A 22,253-nucleotide genomic window follows, 5' to 3' on the forward strand; every position below is an offset into this window, starting at 1 on the left:
TAATCATGCAGCTCTTCTAGACTTTCCAAATGGCCCAAATGGATCAAATTCTTTTGTGGGGGTTTTTGTGGGGTTTACAGATCTTTTTTACAGTGCGAGTCTACAGGAAAAAGTATTTTGGACCGCATGGCATCAGGTCAGGGACCCGATAGTTATAGATCCACCTCTGGACACTATTTAAAATTTGCTTCAAAGCATGGCGCTGTTCTTTGGGGCTTGGTTAAAAATAAGTGCATATGTGTGTAGCTGGGGATAGGAAGGGAGGGGAAGTAAAGAAAAAGGAGGAAAGCAGGAAAGGTAAAGAGAAAAGAAGATTTTAAACAAATTGTATGTGTGTAGGCATGAGCATAAAGAATTAATAATACCAAAGCAAACCCATTCTGCAAAACCCTTACATGAAATGTAACTAAACCCAAGCAAGCAATGCTGTTTGTTTGTTTTCATTGCATTTTGTTTTTGTTTTCTTTTTTTCTTAAGTGTCTTTATGTTCATTGTTGTTGTCATTGCTCTCTTACTTTTATCCAATATCCAATCCAGTATCATCACTTTGTTGACTTTGTATTTGGTTGTATGTATGCACTAAATTGTGAAAAAACAAATAAACAAATAAATATATTAATAAAATAAGTATATATAGGGTGTAAGTATCTCATAATGTGACTTAACATGGTCTTGATAAGTATGCATTGTAAGTTATTTATAACATAACTCAAGGTTTACTTTTGGTTTAACACGGGACACAAACAGCAGTCTCCTGGGTGAAAGTCCAGAGTTTGTTTGACCCATCCACCACCCTGACCAGCCCCAGGGCTGCAAAGTCATTTATTGTTATTAGTTTGTTCAAATACCACTGCATGACCATCAAAACAGGCACAGATAAGACAGCACACCTGACAAGATGAGAGCAGACTGGTACTGCTATTCTTTGATACTTTTACACACTACTTTTATCAGCTTGTTCAGCTGATTTTTGGTTGACCTTCAGGTTATTGTACTACAATATAAGACCAAAGGTTAAAACAGACTCAATCAACAATAGGTCAGATTTGTATTATTGTTTGTTTGGGTGGGCTGGCTCTCTGGAGTCCATCGACTCTGAGCATGTTGTCTTCATAAAGACATCATTTTATTCATATCTCATGTAGAGACAAGCTAAGACAAGACAGAAGTGCTGATGTGAGTCTTCCATAAGGTATATCATTTATATCTGTAGACATTTCTTTTCTTTTTTTACAAACATGAACTGTTGTTTAAAAAAATCACATTTTCAGTGATTACTGCTAAATATTTATACATTTTTACAGTCACCTGTGTAATTTTTTTTGTCTTTTGGCTCCCTGGCAAAAAAAAAAAACTTAAAGCTGTGCGTGTGCTGCAAATAAAATATCATATCATGCATGTGGAGTAAACACAGTTTCAAATGTGCTTAATGAGAAAAAGGTCAGCAAAAGTTAAGTTAAGTTTTTATTTAATCCTGAATTTTTGGGCTGTAACAGTGAAACAATGTGAAGACAATGTTAATATAAAACTATTTTTAGTGAAGTGAATCAGTTTCACATTTGGCTGCCAGGAGGCCCTTTGGTGCCTCATCTCTTCTCAGGGGCCCCAACCCCTTTTTGGGATCCTCGGCCGTCTAACAAACCCCCCTGATTAAAATGCGTGAGGCCTCAGTGGGCACGGATGACCTGTTTGGTACCAGGTGTGATGTGCCACCAAAGTGACCTTCTCCATCTGATCCTCCGCTCTGCCACACTGGGAGACGGGAGCCGGATGAGGCCGGCAGGAGCCCCAGCGATCGATTCTTCAGCGAGAGGTTATCTATACGTGGTATTTTAATGTCACAGAGTCAGGCCAAATTGATAGTGATAAATATTTGCCGGAAGATTAGGTGAGGGGAGTGTGTCGAGGGCGCTCTATCTCAGACCTGTAACCCCGGCAGAGCTGTTCCTCTCTGTGTCGGATTAGCCCCATCCATCCAGTGTCAATGGCTGTCTTGTTGAGAAAATCAGTGAGTAAACACGGCTGACAGAGAGAGGGAGCGGTGTGTGTGTGTGTGTGTGTGTGTGTGTTAGGCGGCAGATAGGCGGCTGATTACTCATACAAATAGACTCCAAACTCCTCCTGCTCCCTCCAGAAATGTTTTCCCTCTGTTCACCTCCTCTCCTATGCTTTTTCTCTCCTATCCTCTCCAATATTTACTCCCCCCTGCTGTCTCTGAGGACCCCCCCCCACCACCCTGTCCTGCTGTTCCCACTTTGTCCCCCATCAATCACTGCGGCATTGTGTCCTGGATGTTATATAGAGTGACTTAATATCCCCTCCTTCATCTCTATTCACTCCCAAATCCATTCTGCGTGGTGTGTGTTTTGTGAAAAAGGTCATGGTGGGGGGGTTACAGAAGAGGAAATAGAATGAGTTTTTACTGTAACACTGGAAACGCTGGTTTGTGTGAAATTTAATGATTCTTGCTCAAATTTGATCAAAATATCTAAAACCACCAAAGGCCACCAACATTCAGTCATTTGTTTTGTTGTCCTAATAAACGTTTTGTTTTACTCCTATTTTTTTTCTGTATAATCTTTTAAATGTTTGTAAATCGTTAAACGTTGAAAATAATAAAGAAATAATTGAAAAAAATATATATCTATAATAAAATGTGAATGTAAAAACATGTAATTTGTTTTCCTGCCAAGAATTAGAAGAAAACATCTACACCACTTTCATGTCTGTGTGATAAAATGAGAAACTACTGCTAGGAGAGCTTAGTTTAATATACCGTAAAGACTGAAAACAGGGAAAAAGTTAGCCTGGTTCTGTCTGAAGGTACTGCTGATATGCCCATTTCTCACTGGATAAAAAAACTGATTAACATACACTAAAATCTGGCTTTTGACTTTCATGGGAAAGGTTGAGATTGGTATAAATTCCCAAGACAAATGACTGCAATCAGCAGTGATGGAAATATGCTTTTTTTTTCAGGTGCGATGCAATTTCAAAAACTCTGTCTATCAGCATCTGAGCAGCACTCAAACATGATTCAAACTAGTCTGTAGTGATTTTGAAAGAGAGGCTGAATAAGTGACAAGTATGAAAAGAAAGTAATCACATTTTCACTGGCCTCCATACTGCTTTCTACTGCTTACTACCCTGTTTTGTGGTACGTTCGTATGACGGTGTATTTGGGCCATTGTTGATAAAAATAAAATTTAAACAAAAAATTAACGGAGGACTATATTCTAAGAAAAGAAAACACAGAATTTCTGTAAATAAATTCTTAAAAAATCAGAAAAATAGAAGGGGGTTTTGTTTGTTTTTTGGGGTCAAAGAACCACACCACTTGGGATCAACTTCATCACACAAATGCTGCCATCTACTATGTATTATGCCTGCAGTAGATGAACTCATGAAATTATACTTTGCAATTGGATTTAGCAGTAAGGAAATACTACTGATTTTAACCCATAGTCACAAATTATCATCAGCATCTGGACTTTGAAGTGACACTACCATCAACTGGGCTTATTCAGAAGAAAACTTTTTTCTCACAAATTTGCAACTTTCTAAACTCACGGAATATACCTTGGGTTTTTTTCACACAAATTGATGTCATTAATCTCGGAAATTCTGTGTTTTTTCTCTGAATATTGCCCTCCATTTTTTTTGTTTTTTGTTTGTTAGTTTATCTAAAGTGGCCCTAATACATTTTGGTACATTTGTGCCATTGAATATGACACACCAGTAAAACTAAAGAAAAAAGCATAATCAACTGAAGAGCCATGTACACAGCTCTGGTTTGCTGGCAATGGGAAAGAGGTCTTTCGCCTAGTTTTCCCGCATTCAAAAAATCAGCACATACGTGCTAGTTTATGTGGGACAAGTCATAACATCTGGCTATTGACTTTAATAGGAAATGTTTCTGTAATAAAAAAATCTGCATTGGTTATAGGTTTTTATCGGTTCCAGCTCCAATCAGCAGTGATGGAAATAAAATTCGCCAGAGAATGCATTCATTTTCGCTGCTTTTCTGACACAATGCAATGACGCGCTGCCACAAAATACCATCCCTCCCCATCAAAGTAGTGCATAAACATTGTTCTAAAAGTAGTCGGATGTGAGTTTGAAAGACACTTAATACGTAACAAATGTTAGAAAATATATATAATAAGTAAATGCTGCAGACACAAGCGGACATTGTGTCGCATTTTCGGATATTCATGTTGAACACAAATGAAATACCGTGAACATGTTACTGAAAACAATCAACATCTCGGCAACTTGCCCAATCCTTTAATTTAGAACATTTCCATGTTAAATAAAAGAAAATATGATTTTGTTGGCGTTAAATTTCCCTCAGATCAGGCACAAAAAAAATTATATATTTATATCTTACAAGTAAACAAGTAAAGCAGGAAATAGTAAAACAGGCTAAAAGACTAAAGTTAGTGAAGTAAATAAAACTCATTTAGTCTCTTTTTAGAGAACACAAACAGAAAATCATCCAATTTCCTCTGTGATTGTTAACTAATTAACTTTGCTGGAGTTAACTAAAATTAAAAATACTTTGATTTAACTAACTAATTTTCTATTTCTGCCACAGCACTTAGAATAAGCTAAAAACCTCTCTTACTGAAATCACCTTTGAGTCTTTTTTTTTGCCCTCTGCGTAAAATGAAGACATCACATCTCCAACGCTGTCCTCGTATTTTATGAAGGGCCCCTGACAAATAGGGCCTCCCTGCCACGCTTGAGTGGCCACCTTCATTCTGCACTTGGCTTGTTTACATAGCACCAGGACCATTTCCACGGATTAAACAAATCACTGCCCGAGGGGGACATCCATAATCCGCTAACGGGTCACCAGCAAGACAGTTATAAATGCCTGTGTCTGGTATAAGGGGGGTAGAATAGATGTCCATGTCCAAAAATGACCTTCCCTGAATGCAGCAGCCACTGCTCCCTGCACTTCATTATAGGATTGGGAGGGAAAAGAGGAGAAAGAAAGGCTTTGTCGCAAAAATAGGTTACCAACTGGCTTAATTTAACAAAAAATTCACTATAGAAGAAGAAGTGAGGCCTGGTGATGAGAGCAGATCACCTTCTATCAGCTTCGATCACTCTCTGCAAGACTTTTTGACACCTACAGTAATAACGGGAGACATTTTTCCCACCAACACAAAGGCCAGTGAAGACGACGGGTAAAATATTGTGTGGATCTCGGACCAATTTACCTCATCATTCCACATTACAGCCTTATGAATTGTTCAAATTTGATAACAAGCACTCAATTCACTTTATTATGTAAGTTAAATTAGACTTTTGCAGGAAAAAAAAGAAAAGATAGTTGCAGCGGCATTCAGTGGCTCCTTGAATAAAATGTAATTTGTGTGAGAATTTGTTGTATCTGTCACAAATATTCACAATTAGCAGCGGTAATTATTTGATAGTTTCTGCAATTATGACTTAAACGGTTAAATTTGGAACTGTGTGGAGCCCTAATTGGCCTAAATGCGATATTTTGCATATTTGCATAATGAGGAAATTGGTAGAAAATTGTGTTCATTCATTTGTGAAAAATCCTATGAATTTTATGAATTTGAAAGGTCTGTTCCCGCAGTCTGTGACTTTGCTGGCGGCTCCCTGAGGAGCCTGCTGGAAAGTGGGGCACAGGCAGAGGGCCAAATGGAGGAGATTTGGAAGAGGAAGGGGGAAGAAAGGGAGAGGCGCAAAGGTTTTTATACAACTACATGTTTGAATGCTGGCAACATTGACAACTCAAGTTATTTTTCATGGTGATAAACAGTGCTGTTAGCTGCCATTTAAGGTCCATGTTACTACGACTGAAAGGTTAGTGAGAAATGTTAGTTGATTGATTGTTTTTTCAGTTGTTGTTGTGTATCATCAGCTCATTAAATGGCCACTGGAGACCTGCTGGTAGGTTCAGATTCTGCCTATTTATTGGCCATTACCAGTTTGTTGGGTTTTACTCTAACTTTCTTTAGGGTTAGAAGCCAAAAACGACATGGGGAAAAAACGTTACAGCAGAGTATCCCGATATTTTAAATGGCAATAATGTATGGATACACTGATGCCAACTATCATCTATTTATTATATCAATAATTAATATTTCAAATTAAATACAATACAAATTAAACTCCAGGAAGTCTTAAACCAATTGCTTTTTCAGAGACAGACTGATAACTTAATCCTATTATAGATAAATAAATTTTGTTTCTTCTGGGCACATAATTTGCACTGAAAAAAGGTAATAAATCTCAATATATGTTATCAAAGTAATCAGCATGTCACCAAATGATAAAAAAAAACAATGTAATAATATTGTGTCATGCCCCCCGACATATGGAACATCTTACAAACCACTCTGAAATTCAAGTCGCTTATATCCATTGGTCAGTTTAGCACCAATAATTCTGTCACAGCCTGCATCTGTCTTAAATTATTATTTTGTTGATCGTTTCTAATCTTATTTTCAAATGTAATTATTTTAATTTGACTGTATTGTTTTAATTGCTTTTAACTGGTTAGATTATTTTATTACTCCTCTTGTGCATTTTGACTTTTTATTTGTGTGATGTATTTTTTATCAACGACACTGTGAGTAGGAGCTTGCTCTCAACGATCCATTGAGACCGAATAGAGATTGAATGACCTCAACCTAACAGTAGGTGCAGCTGACCCCTATAACCCCTTCAGTACATATGATATTTATCATCACTGATAAGGGCTATTTAATGGCCTGATAGCACCCAAATTGGCTGTAAGAGCATTTCTGGACCTTCTCAGTTAATTATTAAACACTGAAATATCAGGTACTGATCAGACATCTTTCCAATTTGCACAACCCTCAGTACAGATATTAGCTGCTCCCTGTGAACTTAAGTGAATTTTCTTGAATAATTAGATGTTTGATTTGAGATTCAAGTTCAAGTTCAAGATATCTTTATCGTCCCCCTCAATCCTCACATTTAAAGGATAAAGTTGGTGATTTTTCACATATTTTCTATTGTCAACAAATCCCATGAAATGATATAAACAAACAATGTATCTGCTGACTAGTACTATGTGTGTACCGAAGCCTAACTTATCTTCTGTGTCTGTGCCACAGAGGGCCATTGTTTTCAAAAAAAAGTATTAAAAACAGATACAGTGACCTATTGCACTGGGTGACATGGTCACTCACCAATGAACACACACTGCTGTTTATTTTGAATCAGTCTAACACAGGCTACAATATCCTGCTGCCATCAATACTTACTACAGCAACAAATGTGGATTAATCCGCTGTTGAAAATAGTCCCCAAGAAACGCATCATTTACTCCTCATACTAATAGGTACTATTGTCTCTATGACACTCAGCGCAGTATCATCAAACAAAATTAGAGTTGGGAAGCATTGTGGGAAATATCAGGTCCGGTCAAAACAAATCTAAACTTTAGGTTTTAGTACTCTGGAACTGTTAAGCACCACAGAATGTGTCAAACAAATAGCTAGCGAGCGAGTTGCTAGTTATTTAGAAGTCTGCAAAATGAGAGTTTACAGACTGATGAGTTGATTTCCACATGCCAATGAGTGATGGAGCCATGCACCACCACCGCCCAAAGCAAGCTACAAAAAAAAAACAACAAAAACTTGCAAAATGGACATAAGAGCCTGCTTTGAGGAGCCAACTTTGAATGGATAGTTCACCCAAAGATGAAAATTCAGTTACACTCACCATCATGCAGATGGATGGTCGGGTGCAGTTTTACATTTCACAAAACATTGTTTGAGTTTCACAAGAAAAAGGCACTGTACACATCTCCCAAACAACTGAAGCTTACATAAGCCAGGATTTAAACGTTGAAAAAACCATAATAAAAGCACAAAATGTCTTCATACTGCTGTATGCTATCTTATACTGAGCCTGTAGCTCCTTATATGGGATATGGCTAAAATGTGGGACAAATATGGCTAGAAACATGGTGTCAGTCACATTTTTCAAAACAACTTGGCATGTCAGGGCTTCAGGACACTTGGCTTACTTTATATGAGCAGCATGGACACATTTTGTGGTGCTATTATGGTTTATTTAAAATATTTGAATCCTGATCACCACAAATTTGCTACAAATTTGGGGAGATGAGCACATAGCTTTTTCCCTGTGAAACTCAGGCAATGTTTTGTGGATTGTAAAACTTAACCTGACTTCCCATCAGCATGAGGGTGGAGGTGAGCAGAAAATGACTGACTGAATGGACATTTTTGGGTGAACTATCCTTTTCATTTAGTTATGGCACTAATTGCTCAGAAATAGAAAACTGCAAACAAAACAAAACAACACTAACTACTACTTCGGAAGATAAGATATATACTGATAACAAGATATATGATGATAAATAAATTCATAAACTGATAACTTCTTATTGCTATATTCGATTGTCTTATAAACATGGAAGTATATCTGCTCCATCTGATTTTGAAATGAAAAAGCCATTGAATTTCTAGTACTGAATATTTATGCATTGAAATTATATATCTGATATTTTTTTTGCCTCTAAATCAATTTTAAATTCTAAAAGTAAATTCTAGAATTTATTTTCACGTTATTTTTCAATGTTCAGAAATCCAGGATCAAAAATTCACATTTTTAAGAATTAAAATAATATACTATGTTGAAGTTGCTAAAATTTGAAAGGGCAAATTCGAACGCCAAAATCCAAGGTATAAAATTCAAATAATATATTTTCAAGTTGCTCTATGGGCCAAATTCAGAGGCAAAAATATGAGGTATAAAATTCAGAGTAAAGAGCCCACGGAAAAGTAATGGCTTTTCAAATTTCAAAATCAGATGAAACAAATTTACTTCCATATTTAAACTATTTATTAAACTGTTTATATATTGCATATAACTTTTGCCAGCACATCCATCTCTCTGAAACATGGACACTATGTTGATACATCAGCGACTGTCTGGTCTGTATTATAAAAATGAGCCCCTCAAAACTACATTATTTTCTTTTTTAATGAGAATCTGGTTGTTTATGTTTTGTGTTTTGAGGATCATCCACATTAATTAGAATTTGACAGATCCAATTAAAACTGCAGGCCCATAATGATGTGACGGGGTCGCCACCGGGGGAGCAGCCTCAAAACAAACAGCACTAGTTTAATGTAAAGGTTGAGGGGCTGGATCACAGAGCCTTGAAGTGGAGGCGTGCCGGCGCACGTGCACACTCGCTTACCCCCCCCCCATACAGTCGCTCTCCCCTGCCATTCCCCTGAAGCTCATAAAGCTCATAGACAATAATGATCCTGCCATAGACTGTAATGATCCCACCATTTCATGGGGTATTACACTATAATGATGATAGTCCTCGACATTTGCATCCTCATCCAGCCTTTAGCTGCTGAGCTGCACCTCCATCTTTACCTGGCATGGGTAATTTATAGAGCGAAGGCGTGAATAAGCCGCTCTGGAATAATACAAGCTGCACTTAGAGTCAACTGCAGAGATTTATTACAGGAGTGTAAACCCAAAAGGCAAATAGAATCGGGTGCCGGCTCGTGGCGTGTGTGTTTGCAGTTGGTGTTCAAGAATGAAGACATCCATGACAACCCGCCAATGACAGCACATAAAGGATGATGGGAGAAAGGTGGGTGAGACCTGGGAGGAGGAAGAAGGAGGAAGGAGGAGGAGGAGAAGGAGGAGGAGGGATGTGGGTGTGGTTGAATCATAAAAATATTTGTCTGCAAAAGTGGAAAAAAAAAACTCCATAAATATGTTCTTTGCCCGAGGAATTTTTCACCACTATTCTTTACAAACAGAGAGATGCGTGCAACACAAAGACACACTCAAACACACACAATCACAGCGAAGAGAGGGGGGAGGGGGGAGAAAAACAACAAGCCTGTGCGTATTTTACTCTGAGAGTTAATGGGAATAAAATACCTTGGTGGATGAGTGCAGATGTGTTTGATACAAATAGTCATTTTCCTATTTGCTGCCTCATTGAGCATGATGAATGATGGGAGTCAGGGAGGCGGCGTGATGAATGGCAGCACCTTGGCTCCATTGCATGCCCTATTGATTCTCCTTCTTTATTACTCCTACAACCCAGCTGGCTGCTCCTGCCCTCCCTACACTCTCTCCTCTCTACTGAGGGGGGGGAGGAGGGGAGAATGAAGAGAGGAGGGGGGGGGGTCTTTTTCCTACTGTAAGGCCCCACCTCTTACAGGAAAACTGTGTGTGTATGTGTGTGTGTAAACATGCAAGTGAACAAGCATAATGCGTACGTGTGCTCGCCGGCTGCTGGGAGTTCATGGATGGGAGGGAAAAATGAGTTTTCTGATTAACGGATTAGAGGCCAGTGGGCTCTAATAGGGACGTGTCTGGGAGCTGCTGAGTTGGGAGGGAGCTCAACGATGATGATGAGGAGAGGAAGTGGATGCAACACAAGGAAGAAATTACACTTAAGAGTGTGAATTGAGGGGACATGTACAAGGAGTTTCCACTTGTACCAAAGATGAGATGACGACAATTATCCCAGTGGAAGGAGAAAGTCATTTTCAACATTTATACATAAGCATTATGGTGTGGTCACAATAAACGCGATGTGAGCATTTCGCGTGGCAAGTTCACATACAAGGTCATTTCAGAGACGCAAATAGACATGATTTCACACTGGGAGGTGCAATGGATGCAACCCGATGGACACAAAAACACGTATTTCACGTCTTCACGTCGCGCAAGTTGAAATTTATCAACTTGAGCAAGAATTTCACATGAAGCTGCAATAACCTATCAGTGTTAAGATCGAATTTATCGAATTAAGGTTCTACGGAGATTTAGAAATGAAGGACAAACTATGTCGCTGTCTGTGGACACACGGAGCTACACACATTGTCAGTACTGCACAGAGACAGAATAAATTAGGACCTGAGGGGCTCAGAGACCAGTGAGCAAAACTATAAAGTTACGTGGTACGCTCTGAAAATACACCTGTGTCTTGTGTTAGCTATTTTTGTTGAGTTGCTTCTTAGCAAAATGCTCTGAGTGATAAGTTGGTGTTTTATAATAGAAAAGTCAACAGCGGAGGGCATGTAATGCACTGCCGTGAAAATGTGATAAATAGAGTGTTAGTGTCTTGGTTCACACGCCTTCAGGGCATGGAGCCTGCGTCTTCACATTCGGCCAATTTCACTGCAAACCAAGTTAGCCATTAGCTGCCTCTACTAGCTAACATAAGCACAACCACAGCTGCTGAGGGTGAATTTTCACAAGTTGCAAAATGCTCCAAAAATACTCAAAATTTTTTATTGCCTTCGGTATGAACAGGGCATTAGGATGGTATGAGCTTCACTCGGTGAAATAAAAATACCATAAAACTTCAAATGAAAGCCTATTCCCAATTACACACCCAGTCCCTTTTACTAGCTGGGTGTGGCTCCACATTTTGACAAATAAAGGCCTGTCTCAATTAGAGGCTCAGTCTGTTTACACTGCAGTTCACTTTTATAGAAGTCCTTTTTATATATAAAACCAGGTTGTTGGCTACCAGCTGGAGATAATGTTAGTTAGCTGCTTAGATCACGCATACAAACATGGATATATGTTTAAACTTTTTGTCATTATGGACATACTGCACACACTGTTAGCTTGGTAAGATTCTCTTCAATGCAATCATTCAGTTCATTTACTGGAACCATGAGCACCAAAGAGGAAGTAATACTGGTAGAATCAACAAGAAAGATGCAAAAAAAAAAAGCTTTTTTTAAAGCTAAGGAAAATGTCTAGTGAACTATTTTCATTGTGATCATAATATTTTAAAATCATTTCACAGAATTATTGCAATTTTTACCCTTTCTTTTTTTTGGGTCAATGCTTGCTTTTTTCAAAAAAAAAAAATAACATTACTATTTGATGCCGACATTGGATATTTGTCTGCGACAGTGTCTGAAATGAATTGTCTGAAAAGTCATTTGGTGAACGGTCAACATTACAAGTATTGTCTGTGTACATTTTTGCCCAGAAATGATTAAAAACACATCAGTGAGTCACACTGTTGCACTGGGTGACATGTTCCTTCATTACCGTAAACACACACTATGCCCAAATCCTCACTAGAGCACCAGATGGATTAGCTGTGGATTAATCCACAGCTGAAAATAGTCCCAAACAAATACACTATTTCCTCCTGTTTGGTAAAAACTAAAGTAAGCTGCTGATTTAGGAAATGACTGATTATTATTTTTTTAGAGCCACCTCACATGTACATGGCAGGTTAGAGTGGGAGCTAACACACGCATGTCACACACACAGCCCTTTGAGTGACAGCCCTGTGGAGCCTTTATACACATGTTGCCAGGGACTGCAGCCTCAGTCCCACAGGCTCTGTCAAAACAAAGGCCTGTTTATCCATCCGTCCTCTCGTCCGAGTCCACATCTGAGAGACTGAGGCCTCGGCCTGGACGACAGCCCCCACGGGGGGTTTGGACTGTATGAGTGTGTTGTCACCAGTCTGTCTATATGACAAGGACTCGTTCTAGGTCTGGCTCCAGTTTAGCGTGACGTCACTGACCAACAGACTGACACAGAGAGGGATTAGATAAAAGTCATGATGGGCAAGACGTCAAGGTTCGAGACAAAGTTGTTCCAGTCCAGCTCCATTTACAGACACTTTACTGCAAAAGTCAAGCATGAAGAGTGTCAATGGGTCAATGTCCCTGATACATTTTGTCAATTAAAACTATGACAAAAAATATTTGTTGATGACATTTTATTCATGACAAAGCTAAAATTAAAAAAAAGAATTATGTGCCATTATTTTAAACTCATGATTAAAATATAGTTTTATTGATATTTTTCCTCTTTTCTTAAAGTAATTTTCAGGTAATTTTCACCTTTTCTTCCAATTGCAGACACTTCTTGTTTAGTTTTTGGAAAAATCAAACCAATTTGCTTTGGTTTCAAGGGTTTAGTAGTTTGGCATTGAAAGACATCTCAACACAGCACAAGAAAACTGATGCTGATCTAGGTTTCAAGGGGTTAAACAAAATGGGACTGAAATTACATTTACAAAAGTTACAATTTGACTAAAATATCAGCATTACATTTTTGTAAAACAGAATCTAGGTCCGCGCGCCAACATGAACCCTGCTGCGGAGTCATAACACCACGGTGTTCAGCAGAAAGAACATTTCTGTATGCATCGTGTACGCGGCGTTCAGCTCGGGTCAGTAAATCCAAATCTAGTCCCTGATTTGAAAAACAATACTCATTGAAAATAATGGGCAATCTCTGCAACTGATGAATTAAATTTCGATTCATTTCCTAAATGGGCTAGGTAGAGATAGAAATGATCCCAACCGATAATATGCATACACATATCACCCACACAGTCACCACACACACACACACACACACACACACACACACACACACGCACACACATACACACACACACACGGCTGCTCTCCCTCTCACACACATATACACACAACCATCTTCATCTCAGCATGGCCTGCGCGAAGCTTCCCAGACTAAATTACAAATGTTTCAGTGGATTGGAGTTGCAGGACATAATGAAGCAGTGCGGCACGCTGAGAGGTAATTACCCAGCAGCACTCCTGCCGTTCTGCAGCCCCTGCGAGGTGAGAGAGAAGATGAATAGCCAAAGTACAAAACCACTGACCCCTCAAAAGTTTCATTTACCATCTCCCCCTTCTATCTCCCTCCCCCTGGTTTTGGGGAGAGCTTGGAAGAGGTAATCATCTAGGGACAGTTTTGGTAGGTTGATGAATGGTGTGTGTGGCTTTGGCGCTCGTACACACACATACGCGCACCTATTTATCTGCTCCGGCCTAAACCCAGCAGAGCAGGGCTGGAGATGCGGAGCATGCTGAGCCTTATTGAGTCACCAGGGCTGGTTGAGCGGAGAGACAGGCCGAGAGGGAGCGGAGGAGGAGGAGGAGGAGGAGGAGGAGGAGGGGATGGAGGGATGGAAAGAGGACAGACCGCCTGGCTGGGAGACGTGGAGCCGATCAATTTTCCCCTCCAGCCTATCAGTCATGTCCTCTCACTCTGTCCGTTTCTGCTGATGACACACTTTCTCTGCCCATCGGCCCATTTCCAGGCCAAGAGCAAAAAAGAAAGTCTAGGTGTGTGTGTATTTGTGTGTGAGAGAAGGAGCACACACCTGGGGGTTGTCCGAGGAGAGCGACGGCGGAGACGGCGGGGAGGCTGGCTTTTGACAAAGTTTGCTCTCCCATGAGTGTGAGCGAGGGGGGCCGAGGAGCAAGGAGGAGGGAAAGCAAGAGCAAGGAGGCCCCTCAGGTGAGCCCGCCTCAGCCTCCTCTCCCAGGCGTGCCAGCGGAGGTGGCAGGATCCAAAGCCTTGTCAATGCATAATGCATTAGAGGCCTCCTTCTACTGACAGCCCCCTCTGCCGCCTCCCACTCCAGCAGCCTGCCCGCTAATCAAAAACGACACATCCGAATGTCCAGACATACACACATGCGCAGGCCCAAACAGACACACACACGGGCAGAAATTTACTAATCAAAAAGTGTATTTCCTAGAGGCTGACTCCCAAGAGAAATCCAGCTGGAAGAAATTGGAATAATTTATTAGCTTACAAGTTTTCGTTGACAGTTAGCCCGAGGCTATTTATCTCAGTAATAGAGAACGTCTCCAATGTGGCAAAATTGACCAAATCAAACAGCTTTGATCAGAAAATGAATCTGGCAAGGCTGTCTGTCTCTGGGTGTCCCACGAGGCGAGCGGGAAACAAACAAAACTGAGAGACAGAGCGCGAGACGTAGGGAGAAAGAGAGAGATTATTTAACAAGTGACCACGGGGAAAGGAAAAACAGGGAGTGAAGGATAGGCTCACATTGCAAGTGAAAACTCTCCCTATAAATTATTATTAATTCAACAAAAGAGAGAGGGGGGCCAGCGATATTCAAAATGGAGGGCATCGCCGGATAAATAATGTGACAACGGTGGAACATCAAAGCAATTTGTAGAGTTTACAGTCTCTCTTCATTGAGTTTGAGATGGCAAACATTGTCCTGCTTTTTCATATTACAGCAGCAGAATCGCTAATTCACTTTGTCAGTGACGAAAACGGGGAAATGGGACAGAAAAAGATGGATAGAAAAAGACACAGCAACAGTGTATGCAACATGGCTATTCAGACAAAAAACTCCCTCTCCCTTTTATATATGTTATTGGAAATGTTTCAGTTCAGAATGATCTGTGTCCAGGGGTGTAGCAACAAATTCTGGGGCCTATGCCTACACAGTCTCTGTGCCCCCCACCCCCACCCCCACCCCTTTCTCTCTTGATCCATGTCTCTCTCACCCACCTTTGAAATTTTTTTTTACAAATTCTTTTACAAAGTCAGTTCAGCCCCTTTTTACATGTGCTATATCGCTGCTACGATGGCTTTTTGTCACCTTGCCATTTTTTTCACAGAACAGAGCATAATGTTGCTAAAGTGTCTGATTTTAGACAGCATGCTGGCATTGTAGAAGCAAAAGAGGTGGGATGTTTTACACATTTACATGACATTTAACCCTTTGAAACCTTGGTGAACTGGCTTAAGTTCTTTCAAAAACATGCTAATAACATGCAAATTTAGCAAAATGACAGTGACATAAAATTTCAGTGCCAAGTGACATAAAACAGACACACCAACCAAACAACTCTCCCATACAAACACAGAAAGATTAACTCGTCTGCTGCAGAGCCGTGGTCACAGCTCTGCTGTACCTAAAAATTTGGTGCTACGCTCCTGACTGTATGGTACAAAACTCCCTCCTGCTTTTATTCATTTTGTTTCATTCCAGAATAATTTGTGAACTCTCGTCCACTGTAACACAATTCCCATCTGAAAAACCCCAAACTCCTGAGGGGTTCTGCTGACATTTCTGAGCCAAATCTATTTCCATTCCTGCACAGTATATCTCTCTCTGTCACTCTGTCTCAGTCTCAGTGACAAAGACACTGAGGCGAGCTGTAAAACATGCTTTTGACATGATCCCCAGGCATGCCTCTCACTGTGAGGGACACATTCATTTGTCGAGGAGACTGACAGACAGTTCAAAGGGTCATCAGGCTGACACCGAAAAGGGGACAGTAAACACACCACAACCGTCTCAATTAGCAGCCGGGGTCTTTGATTCACAGCCGTCACGCAGAGATCCAGGAGATAGGTCTCATTATGTTAAATGCATGTCAATCACACGCCTCAGGGCAGGAGGAGGAGGAGGAGGAGGAGGAGGTGCAGGGAGTGAGTTGGATGTAGGAAGCCTGATGTGTGAGTTTAAGAAAACAAAGATGAATCGCAATTTTGCAAAAAATAAAAAAAAAAAAAAAAGATTAAGTAAGTTTCACTAAACTCTGCGTCTGTGATTCGACCTTACAGCCGAACGGAGAAGTTTCCAGAACAACAACAAAAGTCTTTCCATAAGTGGAGAGCGGCACGGTGCAGAAACAATGATTGGATCACAGTGGGAAATTTCTCTATAGACTGGCATTAGCATTGACCCCCATCCTCCCTCCCCCCGCCTCCCCCCACCTCCACCTGTTCTGCTCCGCACCTCCTCCCTCTCCTCGTCCTCTCCAATCTATCCGCCTAATGAATTTTTACCTGGCACAGACTGTTTTAAACTCCATTTGGACTTGTGCCTACAATTACCTCCTCAGAGTCTCCAAAGTAACTGCGCACAGCCTAATTAGTATGCATTATCAATTAACAAACTTAATAGCTGGCAGATTGATTGGATCCTCTGTAGGAGGGAGGGGGTGGGGGCAGAGCTGAAGCGAAACACAAAATGAAAAATCATCTCCCTCCGCACTTCGCATTTCTCTTGCACACAGATTTATGTATGCATGTGTGTGTGAACGTGTATTATTTGTAATATTGTACATGTGGACACTTCCATGTTGATTTTTGTGATTCATTTGAAAAATCCATGAAATATGGAAAGAAATATTGATAAAAAAATCTACATTTATGTCTGAAGTATAAGTTTAAAAAAGCAATTTCAAGTTACTCAAGTCATGTAAATGTAATAAAATACATATTATATACATATTTTCAGGGGTGGAGGACATTTGCAGTAAAAGTGGCAATACGGCAATATAAAAATATTCAATTACAAGTAAAAGTTGTCCATTGAAATGTTCCTAGTGCATAGGTAGTGGTAGAAAAATGTACTTAAATTATCAGTTTGATCATAGGTTTAGGATGTAATTTATCCTACACAATATCTACAAGTAAAAGTATGAGGCAGGACAACATGGAAATACTCAAGCAAGATACAAGTACTTCAAAATGGCAAGAACAGTACTGTAACCAGTACCACATGTACTGGGTTCTTCTTCACCATTGTAAACGTACTTACATTATGAAGTCATACAAATTTAATAAAGTCCATATTCTACAAATTAGCCAGTGGTGGAGGAAGGTATTAAGTAAAAATAGCAATATATAAATCTAAAAGTACTCCATAGAAAATGCCACTTAAGTAAAAGAACATAGGTGGTAGCAGCAAAATGTACTAAAGGCATTAGAAGTAAAGGCACTTATTGTGTAGAAAATGGCCCTTGCTAGTGTTTTATATATTATTACTATTATATATCATACTATAGGATTATTAGTGAGTAATATTTTTCTGTCGCAGCTGGTAGAAGTGAAGAGTTACACTGCTTGGTAGTTTAATCTATAATAGTATATCCTTTCTTATGAGCGTTCACAGGTTTAGTACAAAGTATCTACAAGTAAAATGATGCAGCACAACATGGAAATAAAGGAGTATAATACAAGTACCTCAAAATCGCAAGAACAGTACTTAAGTGTAAATGAGTAAATGTACAAGCATCCTCTTTACCAGTGTAAAGATACATACATTATTACAGTGATATTTTACTTGCAGCCAGTGGGCCAAATCTAATCTGTAACACGGTGCACATTTTCTAATTCACAATAAAAATTTGTTGATTTACGAAAGGATTTTTTTTCTTTGAATTTAATTAAGGTGCAATATTACTTTAAAAAAGTATAACAATAAAGCTTGTTTATTAAGACAAAAAAAGTGCTATAGGAGGATCCCCCAGGACCCCCGATAGAGGTTCCACCTAACCCACAAATCTCCTCAAATCCTAGAAATGCCCCTGAATACACCTGAGCTGTGCAGCTGCTGTGAATGCATATGGCAACGATGAGTGATGAGAGCAGACGTCAAAAAGTCAAAAACAGGCAATCCATTTATAAAAAATATTGATAAATCTTATTAAAAATCCAATTAAATATACATAATATTATGCAAAAGCGCCTCCCAGGCAAAGGAGGTTGAGTATCCTTCCATTATGAGGTTGTATAAATGTATTGATATACATATTATACAAATACACCCAGGGAGAATTCAGGGAGGAAGAATTCAGTAAAAGTAGAAATACTGCAATACAAAAGTACTCCATTACAAGAGCAAAATGTACATGTACTAAGAGTGTACTAAGAAATGTATATTCATAATTATGTTTCAATTTATCCTAAAAAAAAAAAATATACATTTTATTTAAATTGTTTTTATGTTTTAATTTGTACCTTTTTATTTTTCTTTACTTTTTTTCAAATTTCAGATTATTTTCTTAACTTTTTTTTATTATTATTTTCTCACTAATTGTTGGGTCATTTCTCGTTGCTCATTAGCTTCTTTCCATAATTAAAAAAAAAATAAATCAACCCAAATTGTTCAGGTTTCAGAGAGTTTAATAAATAGTGGAGTAGAAGTGCCAACATTTTTTGCTGAATTGTAGTGAAATAGAAGTACTAATCACCATAGTATAAACTAAGTAGGCTACCTCAAATAAGTGAATCTTTCTGCATATCTATCATCAGTTTGGTCACATACGTAGTCTCACACCATCAACACAAGGCCCTGCTCTGCAAACACGCCCTGAGACGGTAGAGAAGACCTCCTGTAATTCAGCATTAGGAGCGTTATGAAGAAGAAAGGCGGCTGATGGAAGCAGCCGTTTGGTGAAAAATGAAAAACAAGCGTCTGCTTCCCTAGGAGGCGTTAAGTGGCAGCCATGGGAGGCATGTTAGGCAAAAGAAACCAATTTGTCAGGGAGATGAAAATGATAGTTAAAGCAAGCATTCATTTTCTGGACATTGACGTCGCCATTAAAATGTGCTGCCTGACATAAAAGTCGCTGAATGGAGAAGAATGTCTGCATTTTTCACTCTGATCCTAATTAACGCCACCTGTTTCCCACTAAAAAAAAAGTCATTTCAGAGGAAGAAAACATGTCGCCTGCTGTGTTTCTGAAGCCTGGAGGCTCAGCATACATCCAGCCAGACTTCTATGTTAAAAAGTCTTAATTTAATCTTATTATTGGGGTGCCATGTGGTGATATTATCCTGTTTGTCAGTGTTAAACCTGCAGCTCACGGCAGCTACTTAGCAACACTCTACCACTCCTGATTATTTAACTTCAACGTGCATTATGAGGGTAAATAATCCACCTTAATATCGCTCTTTATCCACTGCACTAATGCTCGAATAACATTCATAAACGCATTACCAAAACATGTTTGACAGAGCCGCTTTGGATGCAAATTGCCCAATACGTCCTGAGCTTTAAGTGCGCTGTCCGTGGCGCCAAAAATTACTGCCGCATTGATTCCTCTGCATGGCGCCGTAATGAATCCAAACATTTTCACCTGATTCAAATGGTGTGATTAAAGAAAGCAGCTTATTTACATAAATATCAATAAGAAGACATTATGACAATTAGCCGCCCTATTGGCCGCAAACTTTGTATGCTTGAAAAATATACTTTATTTTCATTAGGAGGCATGAAATGCAGTCATTAGTGCATTAATTAAGACCACTATAAACAATTATGTGGGTTAGTTTTTCAGTTCTCCTGTAATGGGTCATTGTTGTGATAGAATCAACACCGCAGTGAGACTAATTCCTACACAATGCCACTTAGGACGCCACGAAGGCCCCGTGAATTCCTGCGGCAAGAAAATGGACAAATAGAATAATGTTTGGTCTTTTATGGGAGGTTTTCTGTGCTGGGAGAGATCTCAGCACATCAGCGCTGAGGTCCACAGGAGGAAGAAAAAAAAAAAACAATCCATTACCTGGTGCAAACACCGGTTGTCCAGATAGTTCATAGCGAGGTAATACAGCGGCAGAAATGTGCTGTAAATGCAGGGAAGCAGCGAAATTGAGGAGTCACATACAATGAGTGTCAGCGCAGGGGGGGACAGTGGCCTCAGGGTGGGGGTGTAGGTGGGGGTTGGGGAGTTAGGGGGACAGATGCAGCAGCACTTCCTAAAACACTGCAGCAACTTTGAAAGGAATAGAAGAAACTTAGCTTTCCTTTAACCCTTTGCAATATGAGCAAAAAAGCAGGAAAAGGAGGATGAGCAACCTAACAAGAAATGGCCCAATAAATTACATGAAATTAGTCAAAAGTTATAAGAAAATAACCTGAAAATAAGAACAAAAAAAAGTATTAAAAAATAAAAAATAAAAAAAATAAATTAAAAAAGGGGGGTCGAGAAAAACCCCTTTGAACTCAAAAATACAGGAAAAGGGGGATTAGCAATCTCAAAAGAAATGGCCCAAAAATGTGCATGAAATTAGCAAAAAGTTTCAAGAAAATTACCTGAAAAGAGAGTGCTAACTGCTGCAACATGATTTTAAATATAATATTAAGAGATTTTTTACTTCGTTTTTTGATAATATGTTATAGTCCCCTCATCCCCTTTTACTAATTTTTTGCAGTTTTGCAGAACATTTCTTGCTGAGTTGCTTATTATGATTTGTTATGTGTTTTTTAAAATCAACCCAATTATCTTTGGTATAAAAAAGTTTAAATGCTAGTGGAAGAGCTAGTATTTATTCATTTTGATTTGAATTTCCACTTGACTTTATGAAAAAAAAAGTTGCAGGGAGCTTGCTGTATATGATGTTGAAAGTTTCAGTTTTGATTAAAAAGTTGTCAAAAGTATTTGAACAAAGTTTTGTGTTGGAGTTTGTTATATTGCAAATTCTACATAGTGACAGACAGATTTTAATTTGTGTTGTAAATGCATATTGGTTCCAAATATTGGTTATAGGTCTCGCTAATAATCAGTATCAGCCCTGAAAAAACAATTTTGGGTGACCCCTAGTCTTAACTGAGCTAACCTGGCTATGAGGCCTGTATAGGTTATAAATACAACAAACTTCATCTACAAATAAACTAACTACCAGATAAGTGAAGTTCAGGTGTAAAGTAGCATTAAACTGAGGCACAGGCACCTCAAAAATGTAAATTTTTAGAGTGCAACAAGACACCAAAGACAGAGAGGTATTGATGCTAGCTCCCTATGGTGCACACTGTGTAAAAGCTGCACAAAGGATGTAAATCACAGAGCAATCAAAGGAAGAGCCCACAGGTCCCTGTCCAGTTTAGCTCTTTAAATTGTGTCTAATCGACTGAGAGCGCATTTATCACTGATACTGACTCCATTTGTAGAGCTAAATGAACATTTGAGGGCTTCAAAGTGGCTGAGGAGGCTCTCAATACGACGCAGGAGCACTTACCTATACAAATATTAGAAATTAAAGAATTAGGATCAGGACTTTATTGTGAAAAACTGCGAAACATCGAGAGAAAGAGAGAGAGAGAATACAAGGGCATGTGCATGTTGTGTGTGAGCATGTGGCTGTGTAAGAGCCTCCTTCATCGTCAGGTTTTTTCTTTTTTTTCCTCTTTCTTTCTTTTCTTTCCTCGCACTGATGTATATTTCGTTGTCCGCCGGCTTAATTTTGATTTATAGTCCGTCCATAAATTAGAAAAATATGTTTTAGAATTCCATCCCGCGGAAAAAGCAGCCCGTGATGTCAGGGGATTGGGTGATATTTAAGATGTCAGAAATACATATTGGATTAGTGCGCTTTGTTCCCCCGCAACAGCAGGTGTTTAATCATAGCTGATGGCTGGAGCGAAATGCGTTAGGACAGGCCAGGCACCAAAAAACTGGAGCTGCGTTCCCATTGTGATAAATCATACGGCCCAGTGTTGTTACATTCACACTCAGACGCCCACCCTCCGCTCCCCACCGTCTCCCTTCTCTTTCTCCCCCCCCTCTCTCCTCTCAGGTAACACATCACGTGCTGGCCACGCGCTCCCTCACACCTTTCCACCCGCGGGTTAAACCAATTGATCAGCAGTGTAATTGAAG

The sequence above is a fragment of the Plectropomus leopardus genome, chromosome 20 (assembly GCF_026936395.1).
Source record: "Plectropomus leopardus strain MGB_pleo_1.0 chromosome 20, ASM2693639v1, whole genome shotgun sequence".
Classification (NCBI taxonomy): domain Eukaryota; kingdom Metazoa; phylum Chordata; class Actinopteri; order Perciformes; family Serranidae; genus Plectropomus; species Plectropomus leopardus.